Source organism: Periplaneta americana, chromosome 12, assembly GCF_040183065.1.
Source record: "Periplaneta americana isolate PAMFEO1 chromosome 12, P.americana_PAMFEO1_priV1, whole genome shotgun sequence".
NCBI classification, from domain to species: domain Eukaryota; kingdom Metazoa; phylum Arthropoda; class Insecta; order Blattodea; family Blattidae; genus Periplaneta; species Periplaneta americana.
In genome coordinates this window covers 30,100,049-30,121,595 of record NC_091128.1, presented here as the reverse complement: position 1 = coordinate 30,121,595, position 21,547 = coordinate 30,100,049, and positions in this window count along the sequence as shown.

Here is a 21,547-nt window from a genome sequence, read left to right as displayed (position 1 = left end):
GCTCTAATGAAATATCACACTAAATAATTGCTTGGGTCTGCTCTGTAAATTAAATGAGCACCTAAGGTACGATACACCATTATATTACTGTATTTATATTAATCTACTGTGAGAAAACAAGTCCCAGTAATGCACGCCCCAATACGGTATTCAGCAAACGTAACATGCTGCAAAAGTAGTAATTCATGCCCGACGTGGAAGTCACGGTGGTGGATTCGAACACGGATTCTGTTGTCATTTGTTGTGATCGATGGAGGTCCAGTGTAGTGCTGACCCACGGGAAAATGTGTGCCAACTAAAATGTGTTCGTCTACAGGCTTAGGGCAATATTCTTTCAGAGCTTTGAATACCACAAACATAAATACGTAAATAAATGTAGAAAAGAAAAAAGATCATTACTAGACTCCGTATTCTAGCTACGTATAAAGTGGAATGAAGTTGCCTGATTCAAAGTATATGTGACGTCACAGCGCAGATACAGGTATAGCTCGCGCAAGAAACGATTACCGAAAACCAATGGTGGCGTTGTTGTCTGTTTTGACGTGTGTATAAAGGCACGTCGAGGGTGGAGAGGTGTGAGCCGATGGAAGTATCGTCTCTTTCAAGAAGATGAACAAATGAGGACATCGCTGTGGAAATAAAGAACGTAGCAAGAGAAAAATTCGAAGCTAATTAAACGCGCAACATATGTTTACGAATGAAATAATAATACCATGCGATACAAGACACGTATTCACATGCAATGGAACAAACTAAAGTCATAATGTAATTATCACAATGCAAGACTGATTCTATCGATGTCATTTCTCTTCCGACTGTACTCTTGAATATCATTCAAGTTATCTCGTGACCTTTCCTTTCGAACGCTCTTCCTTATCGCAGTGTTTGATTCGCATTCCTTCCGTCGGTAATCCGTACTTGCGAGACCTATACGTTCGTATACAAAATAGTTACGCATCCTCTGCCCTCTTCCTCTAGAAAGTGAAAATCGGGACGCAGCCATAGGCACCGTGCATGGGTCTCAAAATCGTACTGGTGGCGCCGCACAGTGTCTCAATTCCTAATTAACTACAGGCTCGCAGTCATTCACTAGTAATGTGTGATATAGAAATTACATGCGGCTTTCTGCCGATAAAAAGTTGTAATATTAGTAAGAATGGGTTCATTGATTCATAGTGTTCTGCCCAAGGGCAGGTCTTTCACTGCAAACCCAGCAATTTACAGTGTTTAATTATTTTATATACTCAGTGGAAAGTTCAGTGCTGCTAGAGGAGTGTAAAAATGTAACTACAAAGTTCCTGAAATATCAGTGACGTTATTTGGCATTTAAATCAGATTTCAGACCATTGAATGAGGGTGAACAGTCATATTACGAAAACATTGCTATACTTATATTTGATGTCATGATGTGTGTAATATTTGTGTGTATAATGTCTCTATAAATTACATATTTTAATGTGATTTAATTCTAAAAGTAGTCTTAATTACACTTCCTGAATAATGGACAACTACAAATTCTCTAAAACACAACACATAATGAACAATATCATCAACATACTACCTCTGATTGAGGTTCTGGCTGATATGTACATCTGTTATCAGGCTGTACATCTCACTTGACGATGTGTGTCAGAGGAATATGAAGTCTGACTAGTGTAGTTGTAGCTAGTCGGCTATATATGCAATGGAAGTGAAAAGGAACTGGCCACTCTACCCCATGATATTCTGGCCTAGTTGCCTCATAAGTGGTGTCTTGTTGGTATCACTTGTGAGGTTAAGACTTCTCTTTGGACAGTTGAATAAACAACAAGATCAACATGCGGAAGCAGTTCAATTGATAGTTTGTGTAAAATGTTATACTGTATATTTTAATTCGCTGAATACACCTTTCAACATGAATTCGAACACTGGCAACGCTGTAAGTAGTTTCGACTTCAGCTGTTAATTTACCATCATGCAGATACGGTGGAGTAACAACAATGGTCCCTTTATTGGAGAGGTTTGTTATTATTCCGGGAAAACCTGAGTTCATCACCACCTTCTAATAACGTCAATAATCCGCAATCAGTTATGAATGTGTCACTCGATCTGCCTCGGTAGCATTTAGATTTGAAGGCCACCATCTGATCCACATTGGGTGGCTGTTCCACTTCTGAACAATTAATTTTCACTCTACATTTTTTCAATATTGCAGGCATTGTTTCCTAAATACTTTCTCTGCTAGGCCAAAACCCAAAATTACAGTAACCATTGTGGATGTGAACAACATTAAAGTGGCGGTAAAATACATTATAATTATAATTGTATGATTAACTCCGAACATCACCGTCATAGCAGAATACGACAATCCAGTTTTCATTTTAATTGGAAAATATGAGTAGACGATTTTCTTTACTAATCTTACTCTTGGGCAGAATTTTTCGAAAGCTTTCGATGTGAAAGTCACTAATAAAAATGGCAAAAATAATATGTATGGTCTACATCTTGGGGCGTTTCGACTATCTATGATAGCTATTTTTGGGTTAAATGATAGAACTGGAAATATTTCTTATGATTCTACGGGTATGATTGTGTTTCAATTGGCAGCAATTTTAACAATATATTCGAAACCACAAATGTCACTCCCATTAAGTCTGGTATTTCTGTCTCATATTTTATTGTAGAATAATTTAGCAAACCTTCCATTTCATTAAACATATCATCTGTTCCTGAACGCTTGTCATAACATTTCTTATGTGACTTCAGTTCGGCATGTAATGGAATAGACACTTGAGTAGACAATTCACACAATTCTATTGTGAAAGAAAAAAACAAAATCACTAAGAATGGTTTCATTTACTTTTGCCTGTATGGCTACTTCATTTTTCGAAATAACACTTGTTGAGCATTCGCTTTCCATAAAACTTAAATTTTCATCTTTTCTTCTCCTTTATGCGTCTCTTTCGTACCTTTCCGGAGCTAGTTGAGATGAGGCAGTCTTTTTCTTGTAATCTTTTATAAAAATACTGGGAACGGTATGCTAGTTTTGGGGGTGTTCTGATCTCGTTCTCAATAAAATGAATATCGCAAATTCTTGCCGCGGGTGTTGGTTTCCAAGGTGAACCATCAGCATTTGAAATCAAGAATTAAATATCGATATGAATAAATTTAAAAATAAGTATATTATTATTTATTGATACTAATATTATACATAATATATATGTAAAGAACTTAGTAATTATGTACTTTTTTTTGGAATTTGAATGATAAATTCCTGTCGTTGTTAACTTAATGGTTATTTATAAACATAATACATATACATTCTATTTTTTATATCAGGCCTAGTATGTAATAATACTATGATTACAAGCAGTGTAGCCTTATTTACTTCCGTCTGCGTACTGCTTGGATTCACAATTAGTGTCGTTGCGCTTCAGTTTTCTGTTTTGGGAATGAATAAAAACAATATCGGTTCGTGTGTTCCTATAAGCATTACTACACTCAAGAACACAGCAATTTGCATTACCTTTCCGCTTTTTAGGATCATCCATATTTCTAATCATTTAACCTGAGATGTTAAGTATATTCATACGCTTCAAGCACAACTCTATCGCTGCTGTCCCGCAGTTAGTAACAACAGTCGCCACCAGAGGAGCTTGCACGGTGCCTATAGTGAGTGATCTTATCGATCACTGCCCTTACTAGTCTTATTAGGGCTATTTGAATAACTACACCTTTGTGGCTGATTGAAGGTTCATTGCAAAGCGTGTAATATTGCGAGGCATAGTTGAGGATATTTGAACTAATATTGTTACTGTCAATATAGAAACATTACATATAAATTGTGTAAAATAAATGTAAAAGTGACAAAAAAACACTGCACTAAAAGTCACTGAAATACCAAAAGCCACAGAGAGTGTATTGAACGTAATAAAAAAGAACCAGTACCACAAAAATCTCAAGATTATGAAGATATTAACTCGACGTTAGCATGGATTTGTGTAGCCTATCATGATGTCCAATGCCAACATCCCAATAAATAAATTAAATAATCTCCATTTTAAGGAATTTCTAGAAAAGTACATAAAAGATTAGTGGGTTTTCAATGATGAGCGAGATGAAATATCCTAATGAAACACGAAAAAATATCACACAATAAGAATATCTTGTACTACATCATGCACCAATAACGTCATGTGCTATTGAAAGAGTTCCTTGCAATATAAAATCATTTCAAGTGACATCAGCATATGTTCAAGTTCCGTAACTTACGAATGCACGTTATTATTCACTGCGAAGATCACGACGAAAATGAACATCACGACTCAAGCATGTGTTTACTAGTATAGCTTCAGAATGTCGGGAGTTGACTGTACCCCACGAATACGAAGCGACGAAGCGCGACATGTTTTTTTTTTATATCCTTATCCGTTGCATCATCTGTGTTCGGCGTACTATATACCCAATGTGTGCTTAACTTCAATCTTTAGGTAGCTGGAATACGAAGCCTAGTCATAACTCATACTACATGGAATACAGCATAATATCATCTGTACAATCTATTCCATTAAAGCCGTCACGTTTTGAAGTTTTATTTACGGTTAGTACTTCATCTCTCTCCCACTGTAAGCTAAGTAAGTATGTATACAAGACACACAGATGGCCATTCTTATGAACAGTGACGTGCCGCTGTTCCTCTGGCATTGCAAACCAGTTATAATTTGTGATCAGCTGTTACTCTAACATGAACACCACTGATACTCGAAATACGAGTGTACAACACAGGCGAGTCAAGCCGTGCGTGCACGGTAGGGATGGTAGGAGACGTAGATTCGTTGCGAGTACGATAATTAAAAGACGAGACGGCATTAATAGAATCCAGTGTACCATTGTGAATGATATGTTCATGATGTTTTGGGAAGAGATTCAGCTTGGTACAGGCCTTATGTCAAAGGAATTTCAGTGACTTTCAATACCTAGCTATATATCAGGTTTAAATACGGTCGAAGCATTGACTTCATTTGTAATTGAAGCGTCCACTGCAAGAATGATGGATGTCATTTGGAATACATTTTGCAGGAGAAGCAATTGAACGTTTGAAATGCTTAGCGCTCAAAGCTTAACTGTGATTTTCCGATCATTACTGGACAATGACTATCAGTGTTAATACCATATAACTCTCTATGTACATTCTATATGTCTTAAGCTATGTATTGACAATCTTGGTTCATTTTCGACAAGAAAGTGACATCCATCATTCTTGCAGCGGACTCTTCAATTGTTAAGCATGAAATTAAGAAAAGAAAGATAAGAGTTAATTCTTATCCTAAAGCGTAAAATACAATATTGTATGGCTCTAATGGTGAAGGGTCCCGCGCCGTGGCGTCGCGGTCTAAGGCATCCCGCCTAGGACTCGAGTTACGGAATGCGGGCTGGTTAGAGTCCTCATGGGGAAAGAAATTTTCTCATGAAATTTCGGCCAGTGTATGGGACCGGTGCCCACCCAGCATCGTGATTCACTTGGAGAGCTACGATAGGTAGCGAAATCCAGTTGCGAATATCAGCTATATCGGCTGGGAGGATCATCGTGCTAACCACACGATACCTCCATTCTGGTTGGATGATCGTCCACCTCTGCTTCGGCATGTGGGCGTGAGGCCAGCAGCCGGCTAGTCGGTCTAGGCCCTTCACGGGCTGTAGCGCCACGGATTTTTAATGGTGAAGGACTGGGATAATTCAACCGCCACCCTCACATGAGAAGAAACTTGATTCGAATTTTACTTAATGAAATATAAGGACACATGGCATTAATTGAATTCGTTCTTTTCGTCCACTTCCTCATAGCCTCCTGATATTACACTTTCTTCTTTTTTCTGTATTCTTGTCCACCTCCTTCTATACGAAGTTAGGCCCACTATTCAAAATGTAATGAATTGATATGTTTAGTAATCGAAGCAGTCCAAATCAAAAATTCCCTCAATAACAAGCAACCCTTAAGCGGCAGTGTCAGGCCTGACAATTTCAAGTGGAATAACTAATAAATTCTTATTAAAAGTGTGTCCTTTGCAAATGTAGACTGACAATGGACCACATAAACATAGAATAAAAGCCTTTTTAAATGATATTGAAATGTTCAGTCAGGAAATTTATTGTTCTGGAATGCAGTTGTCAGGCTCGTGCTCCACTTTCATTAGTCATGTTGATTGCGAAATGCAGCACTTCGCACCAGTTATTGTCCACTCCAGAAAGTTTCGTGACAATTCTCGTCGGAAGGTCCAAACCCTTCCCTTGTGAGTAAAAAAATTACTGCGGTAATGAGAACTTAGTACATTTGTCATGTTTACAAAAATAACGTCATGAACTAGCACATGCTTAATTTCGTGTATGCTATTACAATGTACGTTGAAATAGTAATAATCTTGGAAAAATTAATAGGAACTTCACTAAACACATGGAAATCAATAAAAATTAGAATATGTAATATAACAGCTAAAATTCTGCTTTATTATTATTATTATTATTATTATTATTATTATTATTATTATTATTATTATTATTAAAAGTCATATGACTCGGTTAAGAGAGAAATTTTATATGAAATTCTTATTGAATTTGGTATTCCCAAGAAATTAGTTCGATTAATTAAAATGTGTCTCAGTGAAACGTAGGCCTACAGCAGAGGTCAGTTTCTGTCACATGCGTTTCCAATTCACTGTGGGCTAAAGGAAGGAGATGCACTATCACCTTTACTTTTTAACTTTGCTCTAGAGTATGCCATTAGGAAAGTCCAGGATAACAGAGAGGGTTTGGAATTGAACGGGTTACATCAGCTGCTTGTCTATGCGGATGACATGAATATATTAGGAGAAAATCCACAAACGATTAGGGAAAACACGGGAATTTTACTGGAAGCATGTAAAGAGATAGGTTTGGAAGTAAATCCCGAAAAGACTAAGTATATGATTATGTCTCGTGACGAGAATATTGTACGAAATGGAAATATAAAAATTGGAAATTTATCTTTTGAAGAGGTGGAGAAGGTCAAATATCTTGGAGCAACAGTAACAAATATAAATGATACTCGGGAGGAAATTAAACACAGAATAAATATGGGAAATGCTTGTTATTATTCGGTTGAGTAGCTTTTATCATCCAATCTGCTCTCAAAAAATCTGAAAGTTAGAATTTATAAAACAGTTATATTACCGGTTGTTATTTATGGTTGTGAAACTTGGACTCTCACTTTGAGAGAGGAACATCGGTTAAGCGTGTTTGAGAATAAGGTGCTTAGGAAAATATTTGGGGCTAAGAGGGATGAAGTTACAGGAGAATGGAGAAAGTCACACAACGCAGAACTGCACGCATTGTATTCTTCACCTGACGTAATTAGGAACATTAAATCCAGACGTTTGAGATGGGCAGGGCATGTAGCACGTATGTGCGAATCCAGAAATGCATATAGAGTGTTAGTTGGGAGGCCGGAGGGGAAAAGACCTTTAGAGAGGCCGAGACGTAGATGGGTAGATAATATTAAAATGGATTTGAGGGAGGTGGGATATGGTGATAGAGAATGGATTAATCTTGCTCAGGACAGGGACCAATGGCGGGCTTATGTGAGGGCGGCAATGAACCTCCGGGTTTCTTGAAAGCCAGTAAGTAAGTAAGTAAATATTGTTATTATTATTATTATTATTATTATTATTATTATTATTATTATTATTATTATTGATAATTGATGATGGACTCCGGATTTTTCTTCTTCTTCTGCTTAGACTTTTCCTCTTTAGAGTTTGTCTTTTGTTTCTAAAGTTGCCGGTCGTTCCAATCTCCCGTTTGTAGACCTCTGTCTTCCATTGCATTTATGATATAGGATTTTCATTTCATTGTGTGTCTTCCTCTTCTTCTTGTACCTTTCGGAGAATATTGCAGAATTTATTTTGGCCATCGTTTTTTGGCATTCTCTCCACATGTCCATATCACCGTAATTGTTTATTTTCTACCTTTTTATGTTATAGAGAAATTTATTTTCATTTTGTTCCAAATTTGTTCTCTTCTTATTCGGCCTTTCCTTGTCTGTTGTTAGCTTCTTCTCATATAATGTAATTCTACAGTTCTTAATCTATCCGTTATTTTTTGTGTTACTGACCACATTTCAGCACCATTATATTTCCGGATTTTTATTCCATAAAAATAAACTTTTTTTGTACCTTATAACATGTCTTTCAAAAGAAGAGTTACCTCTAGTGAAATGATATATATGCATCGAACAGCTGACTACACAAAGTGGGACTATAAGAGGAATAAAGACATCCTACAAGAACTAGGAATGGAACCATGGAACCAATACTAGAATATATCCAGCTCACCTCCGATTGAGGTTCTGGCTGATATGTACATCTATTATTATCAGGCAGTACATCTGACTTGACGACATGTGTCAGAGGAAGAACAATTGTTTGTATGCATCTTATGTCTGATTAGTGTAATATGTAGCTAGTCAGCAATGTGTGCAATGGAGGAGGAAAGAAACTGAACACCCTACTCCATTATCTCCTAGCCTAGGTGCCTCACGATTGATGCCTTGATGGTGTCACTTGTAGGGTCCAGACCTGTCTTCGAGCAGTTGACTAAACAACAACATAACCAACTAATGTCTAGAACACGTATCTCTAGAGATATCTTGAATTATAAACTTCCACACGATAGATCAGAAGAAAGTTCTGTGAACAGATGAGTTGAAAAATTTAACATGTAGATCATAACAGTTCTTATAGAACTACAACCTATTAGGAGGACGAGGATATATCTTTCACTATAAACTAAATAGAATGCAAATATCATTTTAGATGCATGACAGTGGCTTTAACTATTAAAATAAAGAATATAATGTTAAATTATGCCAGGGAATGTAGAGTATAGTACTTTAAATCAACCAATCAATAAGTGTCACTGAAATAGACATAAGATTAGTAGAAAATGAATCAACTTTAACGTATAATAACTGGTAAGGCAGCCATTTCATTTAATATATTTTTTGCAATATAGCGCAAGTATTTTTGTTAGTATTTTTTTTACTCTCAAACATAATCACCTGTAGATTAGAACCATTTTATATGCATAAAACGAAATTTCCATATAAATTTATGGTAATGGGGCATATTTTAATCGGAATATATTACATAATTGCGTGTCTTCAGAAAGATCTACAGCTCTTCACTCATGTAATCCGGCAAAACTTTTCAACGTGAAAAAATTTGGGTTCTTTTGTAATATAAACTAAACTTTATTATACAACTATCACAGTGGATCAGTCCTAGCGCGTTGAGCTTATAAGCCAGAGGACCAGGGTTCAAATCCCGGTCGAGCCATCCAGAATTTATGACGTGGCCCGTGGCAAAGGAAACACAGTGGTCTTCTTCGGATACAATGGTTCTCTTGTGTCGTAGCATCAATTCTCCAGCATCACCAACGCTATTATTACCACTATCATCTTCTTCATTTATTCATGACGAGAGTAATACAGACCCATTGCCTGTGGTACACTCTGGATACATTTTGAGGCACTGAATGGTCTACGCTTCTCAGCACTAGTGACATATACTGGATGTTCAGTTCAAAGTGTGTCATGGCTCGCTGTATGCCCTCATGTGGCTAGTCGATGAGCCTAGAGAATTCAATCTTCCTACACTTCCGCAGAGGCGTATTACCTATTTGTCAGAGAAGTTGCCTGGCAAGTACGGCGTTCATTCTGAAGAGTACTTACCGATACGTACGGTAACGCCGGTAATGGCAGGAATGTGAACTGTTTGGAAACATGTACTAAGGTGGGTTTTTTCCTTACTGTCGAGATATGGGGAGAAGGTAAAGACGATTACTTACGTATTTGTTGACATTAACTTCGACGGTCAACATGGACACGGAGAATTTGATTTGTATTGTGGAATGTTGCCGTACACAACCGATAATAACAAATACCCTGCGTACGACTTGGCCGCGCAAAACACAGTTCGGAAGAGGCTATGGTAGCACACAGACCGTACAGACCGCCATCTGTTGCTACGACGTTCAAGTTATACCGTACACGTTCTCAGATTGAACGCCTTGATTAATAGGCAACTTCTCTGACATAAATCTGAAACTCGCTCCAAATCGCTGACTCACAACAATGACTTCATGACACACTTTGAAATGAACACAACACCCAGTATAAACCACGCACGTAGAGTCGGGGCGAATAACGACAAGTTAAGGACCCTAATATAAAACCTCTAGTGTACGCATTTTATTTTCACATTTGCTTCTTTATAACAAACGTCTGGTCACCAGGGAGCAGGAAAAGAAGCATGAAAGATTAAATGAGAAGAAAAACGAGAAGAACATTAGGGTAAGATGGGTAGATAATGAGAAAAAACTAAATGCGATTTGAAGGAGGAGAAAACGGAAATATGAAATATGAACTGAGGAGAAGCAGAGGAATGGGTGATCAGAAGTAAGGACCAAGAAACTGAAGATGAAATGAGGAGATGAGAAAATGGAAGAAGAGAATATTAGACGAAATGCGAGATGATACGAAATGAAAATTAAGGCGAAGGAGAGAGAAATAGGAGAAGATAAATAAGAAAAGATTTTGAATACGAGGAGAGAAAGAGGAAATTCAAAGCGGCCGAAGAGAAATAACACATGAAAAGAGGTGAGAAGTAGTGGTGAAGAATAGCAAAAGAGAAGAGAGAAAATGTGAAGTGAAGAGAGGAAAGTAATGAAATAAATACGAACGAGAAGAAAATGGAAGGAAAAAGAAGTGGAAAAGAAAAGCTCGTCTCTGTCATGGAGTAAATCTCATTTGAAGTAATATTCTTGTATAGAGTGAAGTCGGTATCGTTTTAGTGAAGGACTGATATATTATGTTTCTCAGTGGCGACACTTGGAATGCCTTATTTCTCTCCTTGTCTCTCTCTGTTTCCTCCCTATCAAGCAACAAGAGACTGAAGTTTGTCGTTGGTAATTTATTAATCATAAACTGAAGTGAAAAAAGTCAACTTGATTGCTTTAAACTTATCCTACATTGCTCTTTTAAATTCCTCCAAGTTTTACATGGATTCAAATAAAATGTTCCCACGTTTTCCACTCACAGAAATTTAGAAAACATAGTATAAATATCAACAAGCGCACAAACTGCATGATACAATTACTACGTAAAAATAAAAGTTTGTTCTTCTAAAAAGGGGCAGGCATTGATTAAATGTGTAAAATAACAAGAACGGCTATATATAATAATACCAGTTCATAAAACTAATTATAATTATATTGAGTGGACTACACATTATATCCTAAAGACAGACAATCAACGTACGAGGAGAATTTGTTGCATCACGTCACTACGATGAAAAATAATTTCAAAGGTGATCATAAATTATTGTATTTGTATTTATTATTATTAACTGCATACGTTGAAAGAACTGAAAGACATTATAAGAAAGGAAATTGCAACAATTTCAGGACTTACTTACTTACTGGCTTTTAAGGAACCCGGAGGTTCATTGCTGCCCTCACATAAGCCCGCCATTGGTCCCTATCCTGAGCAAGATTAATCCAGTCTCTATCATCATAGGCTATCCCAAGTCCCTCAAATCCATTTTAATATTATCTTTCCATCTATGTCTCGGCCTCCTAACTAGCACTCTATATGCATTTCTGGATTCGTCCATACGTGCTACATGCCCTGTCCATTTCAAACGTCTGGATTTAATGTTCCTAATTATGTCAGGTGAAGAATACAATGCGTGCAGTTTTGTGTTGTGTAACTTTCTCCATTCTCCTGTAACTTCATCCCTCTTAGCCCCAAATATTGTCCTAAGCACCTTATTCTCAAACACCCTCTCAAAGTGAGAGTCCAAGTTTCACAACCATAAAGAACAACCGGTAATATAGCTGTTTTATAAATTCTAACTTTCAGATTTTTTGACAGCAGACTGGATGATAAAAGCTTTTCAAGCGAATAATAACAGGCATTTCCCATAATGCGTGTTAATGCAAATTTTCTTTAAAAGTGTGAGAGAGGTGTGGCGGCACAAAGACATCTTCTATGACAAAGGTAGGTATTTATTATAATTTCTATTAGCAATCTGTGCGCTTGACTTTAGAAGCTATGAATATCCGACTCTGTCGGCAAAAACGTTCTTCCAGCCGCCACGCTCGGCCACACACACGGATGAACGTCTATTAGAAGGTTCTGTATAAAAGATGAATGTATCATTAAAAGTAGGCCATGTACATTTTACTCCATTTCCAACAATTCAGTTCTCTCATCATTTGGGAATATGTTACATTAACGTTTATACGTACAATAATTTTCTTGAATTAATTCGAAAGACGTACATATAACGTAATCACGAATACGTTCGCAAGCTTCCGTTTTCTGGACTGCATACAAAGCGCCATTCTTCATAATATAAACTCGAAAGTAAGACATATGACTTCATTCATAAATAATTACACAGTTTAAGTATTATGGATGTCCATTAATGCTATAAAATTCACATGAAATACGTATTGCACATTACTTACTTACTTACTTTACTTACTGGCTTTTAAGGAACCTGGAGGTTCATTGCCGCCCTCACATAAGCCCGCCATCGGTCCCTATCCTGAGCAAGATTAATCCAGTCTCTACCACCATATCCCACCTCCCTCAAATCCATTTTAATATTATCTTCACATTTACGTCTCGGCCTCGCCAAAGGTCTTTTTCTCTCCAGCCTCCCAACTAACACTCTATATGCCCATACGTGCTACATGTCCTGCCCATTTCAAACGTCTGGATTTAATGTTCCTAATTATGCCATGTGAAGAATACAATGCGCGCAGCTCTGCATTGTGTAACTTCATCCCTCTTAGCCCCAAATATTTTCCTAAGAACTTTATTCTCAAACACCCGTAATCTCTGTTCCTCTCTCAAAGTGAGAGTCCAAGCCTCACAACCATACAGAACAACCGGTAATATAACTGTTTTATAAATTCTAACTTTCAGATTTTTTCACAACAGACTAGATGACACAACCGAATAATAACACGCATTTCCCATATTTAATCTGCGTTTAATTTCCTCCCGAGTGTCATTTATATTTGTTACTGTTGCTCCAAGATATTTGAATTTTTCCACCTCTTCGAAGGATAAATCTCCAATTTTTATATTTCCATTTCGTAAAATATTCTGGTCACGAGACATAATCATATACTTTGTCTTTTCGGGATTTACTTCTAACCCTAACGTTTTACTTGCTTCAATTAAAATTTCCGCGTTTTCCCTAATCGTTTGTGGATTTTTTCCTAACATATTCACGTCATCCGCATAGACAAGCAGCTGATGTAACCTGTCCAATTCCAAACCCTCCCTGTGATCCTGAACTTTCCTAATAGTATATTCTAGAGCAAAGTTAAAATGTAAAGGTGATAGAGTGCACATTATAACTATTTATAATAATATTTTATATTAAAAGTTACAGACAGTGTAGGAAAGACCACCTATTCAGTATGGACTCTACACGTACGCAAGAGTCGTAGAAACCTATCATCCTAAAGGGCGCAGTCAAATTGGACGCCCTCGACGACGTTGGAATGACCAGTTTTTGAATGAAGTCGGAATGGACCAACATGATCCAAATTCTTCAAGAAGAAGAAGAAGAAGACGAAGAAGAAGAAGAAAAGAAGAAGATGGTGATGATTTGACATTAAGGAAAGAGGGTTACAAACGCATAGAAAAATTATGGCAAAACATGAAGCAACACTTTTGACTACCACAATATTTATGATACTCATACATAAATTTTACCACTGAATCTTGAATGAATGATGAAATGGATGGCTTACAGTTCACTTAATTTATAGTCCCGTCGCTCTTATTTCCGGCAGTCAATCACGTTGCAGGTCGGCTACATTTAAACGTATGCGTCTTGTCATTCGCTATTGATGATGTAATGAATTTCCTAAGGCTCGATAAATACTTAATATAATCGCCCGCCATTTTGGCTCTTTCGTTGGCGTTCGCAGAAATCACACGAGGACATTATTTGCAGCTCAGTTATTTGCTCAATTACAGTGCGTTTGATTTATTATCATAGGAGCTACGACATGATAATGTTTAACGGTGAAGCAAATAGATTCCTCATCTGGTAGCTCGGAAACGAAAGAACAAAAATGGTGAACGATACTACCTACCTATACTTTATAGAGCCTTCACTTCCTATGACGTAAGCAAAGGGGAGGAGTCACACCGGAAATAACAGCGACACGACTATAGATTATTACTTTGTCCTTTATGATTTGTTTAATTGTTGCAACAACTCGAAAATATATTTAAACATAAGATCACATAGGAAGGCTACATATTATTGGTAAACTAATGTTGCTCTTGGTCCCACATTTTTATCAGATCTTATGGGTACACATTGCCTTGTGATAGTGAAACTCAGTTTTTATTTTTATAGCTTGAAAATTAAGTTAGTTTCATAATTTTATTACATACTGTGAAAATTATTTTTTCCAAACTCTAATGTTTTAAAATATCACCAAACCGACAGATCTTTCTCAAATTACAGTAGGGGAGAGTCGGGTAGTATCGGACATCGGGTAGTATCGGACAGTGCGTTTCTTTCATCTACCACCATATGGTAGTACCTGAAGGACGTGGTTACGTTGCTCTATGCGACATCACGTCAATCAAGTACTATCATCGTGTGGTAGATGAAAGAAACTCACTGTCCGATATTACCCGATGTCCGATACTACCCGACTCTCCCCTAAGTAAAAAGTGAGTTTTTTTTACAGCTGTATGTATATGTAAGATCTGATTAAAATTTAGGACCAATGAGATCATTAGTTTTCCAGGAATTTGTACCTATGTGATCTCATGTTTCAGTATAGGCTATTTTCGATTTGTTGCAACAATTAAACAAATGTTTAGTCAGATGAATAATCTAAATTAAGTGAATTGCATGTCATTCAATTCGGCTTTTTTTGAGATTCAATGATAAAATTTATGTATGGCTGTAATAAATATGCGATATTGTCAAAAGTGTCAGTACATACTTTTATAGTTCTTATATGCATTCATAGCCCGCTGTTTTTAGATTGAAGATCACGGGAACTCCACTCCTTACCTTTTTCAAAGTCACTCAGGTAACCTATGAAATGAAGAAGCGTATTTAAAAGCACGAAGTGGTTCTAATAATTTAACAAACCCCAAATTAATGTTTTCTTTTTATAGCGTTATTTTGCAAACAAAGACGGAATCCAACGTCATCTTGCGGGTGTGACGTCAATTTTTCACCGTATGCAGACGATATGCAACAACGTGAATACGCATTGTACAACAGTAATGGGTATTGTATATTTGGTGCAAGGGAAATACTCGCCTTTTACGAAAGCATTGTCGTATTTTTATCTGGTCGGAAGCTCGTCTTTTACGAAAGCACTTTCGCTTTTACCGTCTTTCAAATGTTGCCACCACTGGTATTCGGTTAGCCAGCTTTCCTGGTGAAATATTTTGCAACTCATGTGAAGAAGACAAGATGCCTTTGTGAAAATCCGATGCAAACTCAACATTCGTGCTTAATATCGAATATCACTTTTCTTGAGACTGTTAGGTCCAATTGTATAAAACTCCCTGACTAAAGATCAATTTTGATCGAAGATCGGAAAGTGAACCGAGTTCAGACACTTCTTCTATTGTATAAAACTTTTCTGCGATCAAATTACCTAGGTTCAAATGCAATCTAAGTTCACGTGAAAATGACTTGGCAACATTGCATAAACAGGTGAAGTATGTGATGCGCGGGCGATGTTGTACATGTTTGTTCAGTGTTGCCAATCCAGCGACTTTAACTCTTTTTCGACGACAATTTCTTTTAACTTTTATATTGCTTAAATAGGGATCTAGCGACCTTTTTAGCACCTCATAGTGAGAAAATTTAATCTTTCTTTGTTGATAATAAGAAATCTAACGACTTTCCAACTACTTTTTGGCGACTTTCCGCACACTCTGTTGGAGACACTGGTTTCTGTTGTGCGTTGTAAATAATGGCGGACAATAAGAAGAAGGTTGACTGTTCTCCAAATTATCATGTTGTGTTTGATACTGCTAAACATAATAAAGCTTTGTAAAACGACAATTTTCGTTTAGTAATACAGTTAATTGAAAATTTATGAATGTACCTATCATATCCATGAATTATTAATGGTTGTTATAAACATAATATAATTATAGGTTATGTTATTTGATACTACTGAACACGATAAAGCCTTATATGTTTGTATATTAAGGCAAGAAATTGAAAAATATATATATACTGTATATGTATCTGCCATATATGATAATAATGGTTATTCTTTTTGCACAATCTGCCACTCGTATATTTCAAACAGAAAGGAAATTACTGAACTTGGATCATATAACTTAATCGGAGAAATTTCTTCAGTCAAAGTTGACTTTAGTTTAAGACAAATTAAGCTCAGATTAGACTTTATACAACACAAAATTCCAAGTTCAGCTAGAACGAGGATCAATTTAACCTCTGATCTAAGATTAAATGGTTTATACAATCGGCCCTTAGTAACAAAGCTAATTAATATAATGAAGGAAAATACATTCTTTAATATTATAGGAGATGTTATATATCATATGTGTGCTGTAAACTTGGTGTATAATAATGATGTTAAGTCATGGTGCATCATTCTCATAGCCATTCCAAATGTCGTCTCCAAGCTTAACAATTAATCGAAAAAAAAAAATATATATACAGGGTGTTTAAAAAATACGGGGCATAATTTCAGGTATGTATTTCCCACATGCAGACAATCAAAATAGTTCATTATAACATGTGTCCGGAAATGCTTCATTTCCGAGTTATGCCCTTCACAACATTGAAATTCACCGGAACGTTTTTCTTTCCGCAGGTCGTTGTCATTACAGAAGATGTTCAAAATGTCCACCTCCTGCTTGAATACAGACCTCACATCGATGTCTCATTGACCTGCGAACACGATCCCAAACTCCAGGAGTATTGCGTATGTCCTCAGAACATGCCACAATTCGATTCCGAAGGGATTCCAAATCAGGCAACGGAGACGAATATTTTATCAATGATTTTAAATGGCCCCACAAGTAGAAATCGAGAGGGTTCAGATCAGGTGAGCGTGGAGGCCAAGCAATTGGGCCACCTCTACCTATCCATCGATCAGGAAATCTTCGATCCAAGTACCGGCGAGCCGTACGACTGAAGTGTGCAGGAGCGCCATCGTGCAAGAAGTGAATGTGTTGACGATTGATCAGTGGAGTGTCTTCTAAAACATGAGTTATGGTTCCGGTGAATTTCAATGTTGTGAAGACCATAACTCGGAAATAAAGCATTTCCGGACACATGTTGTAATGAACTATTTTGATTGTCTACATGTGGGAAATACATACCTGAAATTATGCCTCGTATTTTTTAAATATATGCAGTGTATACGGAGATTTCAAGGATTGCCCTTCCTTAAGAGACTCAGCAAAGCTGTCATTCATACTTCTGCAAGACCTTTGTTACATAAAAATTCACACCACTTAACAAGTGAGATAGCGCTAGCCACAGCTAATCTTCAACCTCTAAATCGCAGAGGGTAAATTAACTAAAATCACAATGATAATAGGGCTAATCGTGAGCCTCGTTTGTGGCTCAAATGCTAGCGCGCTGGTACCGGTAATCCATTCAGTGTAGGGCTCGATCCCCTGCAAAGTCGTGATGGAATTTGTGGTGGACAACGTAGACACTGTAAAGGGTTTTTCTCGGAGTATTCCTGTTTCCCTCTATTATTACACCAACACTCTTCAGCTCTCCTCATTTCATCTATCATCTGCAATAGTAAAAACAGGCTGAGGTGAAGTCTCGAGGGTTGTATGCTGATTTATGAAGGGCATGCGGCTTACCAGGCTACTCGTGTGGACGCGATGTGGCTTTTCAGGGCTGAGGCAGGATGGCTCATCTGTTAGCCAACGATAACAGTAAGAGCTTGGAGATCCGGTTCCATCAGACTACACATCCACGAAACTGGACCTGGCTTTATCAGGGGGCTGAGGTTAGGATGGCGCACCTATCAGCATCGGATTCAGAAATGCCACGCAGATCATCCTCGCGTATGTGGTACCTAAGAGGTTACGTCCAATTTCGGCTTCCCCTTCAAAATTTTCTAGAGCTCCTTCAATGGAGCAGCGTAACCCGGAGTGAGACTAGTGGCCAACAGGCTTGGAGCTCACATACTTAGTTTTGTACAGCCCCCAACCCCTTGCAAGGACGCGTTTTGCGTACCTTTTAAATTTGTCCTCCCAATTCTCTTTCGATTTTTCGATTTTTTTTCTGTCGGACTTGGGCAATCATCGCATATATAGGCCGCACAATGGATCAAAGCGAACCTACAGACCTGTTCGGGTTTAGCCCTCGTAAATCAAGCCAGCCAGGGGTCATTCTGTGTACCTACCGGTATTACATAGGCTATTAAATTCTCTCAAGAAATCCTGTTTTTCATTATAGGAACTACACTGTTTAATTTGGAAACAAAATATGACCAATATTTTGAGAAAATCTCTTTTACATTAATAGAGAGCGTGTCCAAAAACATTTTTCTTTTGGCATTTGGGGAGGCGGGTTCAGGGACGCAGAGAAAGTGTATATCCGTGATATCTCAAAACAGTTTCTGGAACTATAATTATTTCCCTTTGTACCTGGTATTGTGAGAAATTAAAAAGAATTAAAATGATAGGAATAAGAAACTGAAGAATTTGTACATTCATTCATATTAGGGCTGTCACTTTTATGATGTTCATTCATTCATAGTGGTCTAAGAGCAGGTCTTTCACTGCAAATCCAGTGTTCTCCAATCTTTCCTATGTTCCGCCTTCCTCTTAGTTTCCGCATACGATTTATCTATCTTCATGTTGTCTATCATCAGATATCTTCTTCTGCTCCGAACTTTTCTCCCGTCCAGTATTCCTTCCAGTGCATCCTTCAGTAAGCAGTTTCTTCTTAGCCAGTGGCTCAGACAATTTATTTTTCTGTTCTTGATGAGTCTCAGCACTACTTTTTCTCCATCCATTCTTTCTAGTGCAGCTTCATTTCTTATTCTGTCTGTCCGCTTCACCCGCTCCATTCTTTTCCATATCCACATGCTTCTAGTCGTTTCTCTTCACTTCGTCGTAATGTCCATGTTTCTAACCCATACAATGATACACTCCACACAAAGCAATTCACCAGTCTCTTCCTTAGTTATTTTTCAGAAGTCAGCAGATGTTCCTTTTTCTATTAAAAGCTTCCTTTGTATTGCTAACCTATTTTTGACTTTCTGGCAGCAGCTCATGTTACTGCTTATAGGTTCTGTATTAAATAAATATAAGGTACAATAAAAGTTGAAGGCGCACACATTATCTTAAAACTAACAATTTATCAAACGAAGATTCTAGTATATGCTGGTGTCTGCAAATAAATATTTAGCCCTAGGCAAGGGAAAATGAATATTCGTCCATAACCAAAACATTTATAATCGAGGCAGAATTAACTGTCCACTGTTCAGCTCTTGTATTATTTGTTAGTGTGCGATCTTGTGTGAATATTGTGACGTTATGGGAGAACATTTAAAGATTAATAATGTAGATACAAAGTGATATCTTGATCGTAGTACCACCACCTCTTTGATAACTAAGACAGCTCACACTGCTGGCTTGGGAGTTCGCTGTTATGGCAAAGAAGTCAGAACTATATAGCGGATGTTAAAGAGAACTTTTTGACAGCTCATTTTTGTTTTCGTGGGGGAAGAAGGTGGGGAGAGTTAATTGCAAGTGAGAAGTTTGGTCTCGCAAAACCACACAAGTTTCTATACCACGTTCCCTTATATACACACATTTCTACCTGTCTTTCTCTTAGTTTCACTTAAGTTTCTGAGGGTTCCTGAAACCGTGTACACCACTAACCTATCATCTCAACTCGGCGTTAAGAACTTTTAGCCTTGCCCCTTCTCGATCTACCCAACACATCTGACATTTGAAATGTGGTTACATCGGCCCCGCAAGTATAGAGAAAAGTATGGAGGTTAAAGCTGTCGTTCATATCTACTGATATTTTAAATAATGTATATTCCTTCGAGGGAAGATGACAAAACTTACATATCACTTTGTCTAGAACATCAGAAACACAATAAAAGCCGCACGAGGTAGAACATTTCTATAGTTGTAAAACAGCCTAAGGCACGAATATGACATGCATTGTAAGATACTAGGCTATAAACATGAGTGTTAATCAAAGCTACGGTAAGTCAAATTTCTTTAGAGTAAAAAGTGGTCTTACATATATTTTTGTGCGAGATCGTGCGTATTTGCTTGTTTTCCGCACAGAACCAATACGCGGTAAGTGTGAAATACCACATTCAGTATTCCCAACGTAACACACATAACAATTTCCCTCTTCTTACCGCTTAAGCGCCATATTCATTTTACTGCTTTAGGCTTTTAACATATTATTTTTAGAGACGTTTAACATAGTAATAATAATAAATTGGAAACTTACCACTGCAATTTCACCTAAACTGCAATGTTAATTATTGTTTTTAAATATTTGCAAAAATTAAGTAAAGTCTACAACACCACAAAAGTTACTGCATTTGTAATGCAAGTAACATTAAGGAAGCCGTGAAAAAATCAACAAGATTCCAGATGCCGATGTTATTACTGCAATATGTTATATAAATAATATTGTTAAAATATTAAAATGAAAAATCATTACATAACCTTACAGTTTGTTTTAAGCTCGCATTTATAGACTGGGGGAAAAAAAGACAGACGTATATCACGGCCTGCTGGAGTATAGTAAACACAGAAAACATTTTATAACAACAATGTTGAAGAAAGATATTTTGGTTCTCCGAAGTCGCCGTTATTAAACAGAAACCAACATGGAGATTTCATTGCAACTAATTAGAAATTCGTCTTTCAGGTATGTAATAAACGATCTTCGCACAAAATAATGTACGATACACGAGTGGTATGTTTGTTTTCATGTTCTCGAAAATTAAAAAAGCTCAACTACGTTTCGCTTTTTCAACCTTTTCCTCGAACACGAAAACGTCAACATACCGCTCTTGTAACGTATATTACTATTTCAATTCCGTTCTTTCTGCAATAATTGAAATAATTGTTCATTACTTTTGACATAAAATCCTACCAATACAGAAAAGAGATAAACTACTGCACTAGAAATATATTCTGATGAAACATGTAATGTATTAATGAACGAAATAGTAAGTAGAGAACTCTTCGAATTGCCTATAAATACAGTATAATATGAAATTAGACATTAAACTTGAACGTAGGCCTATGCATGACTTCAGGAATGTTGCACCACCAAAGACACCCTATCATAGTGAAGTTCTTCTCTCATTTTACAAATCTTTAAATCCTGATAATTCGGGAGTACGAAGATTTGCGGCGAATTTATTTCTATATTTGGCAGTACGTACGTATGTGAGCAATTTTTCTCACTTTTGAATCTAA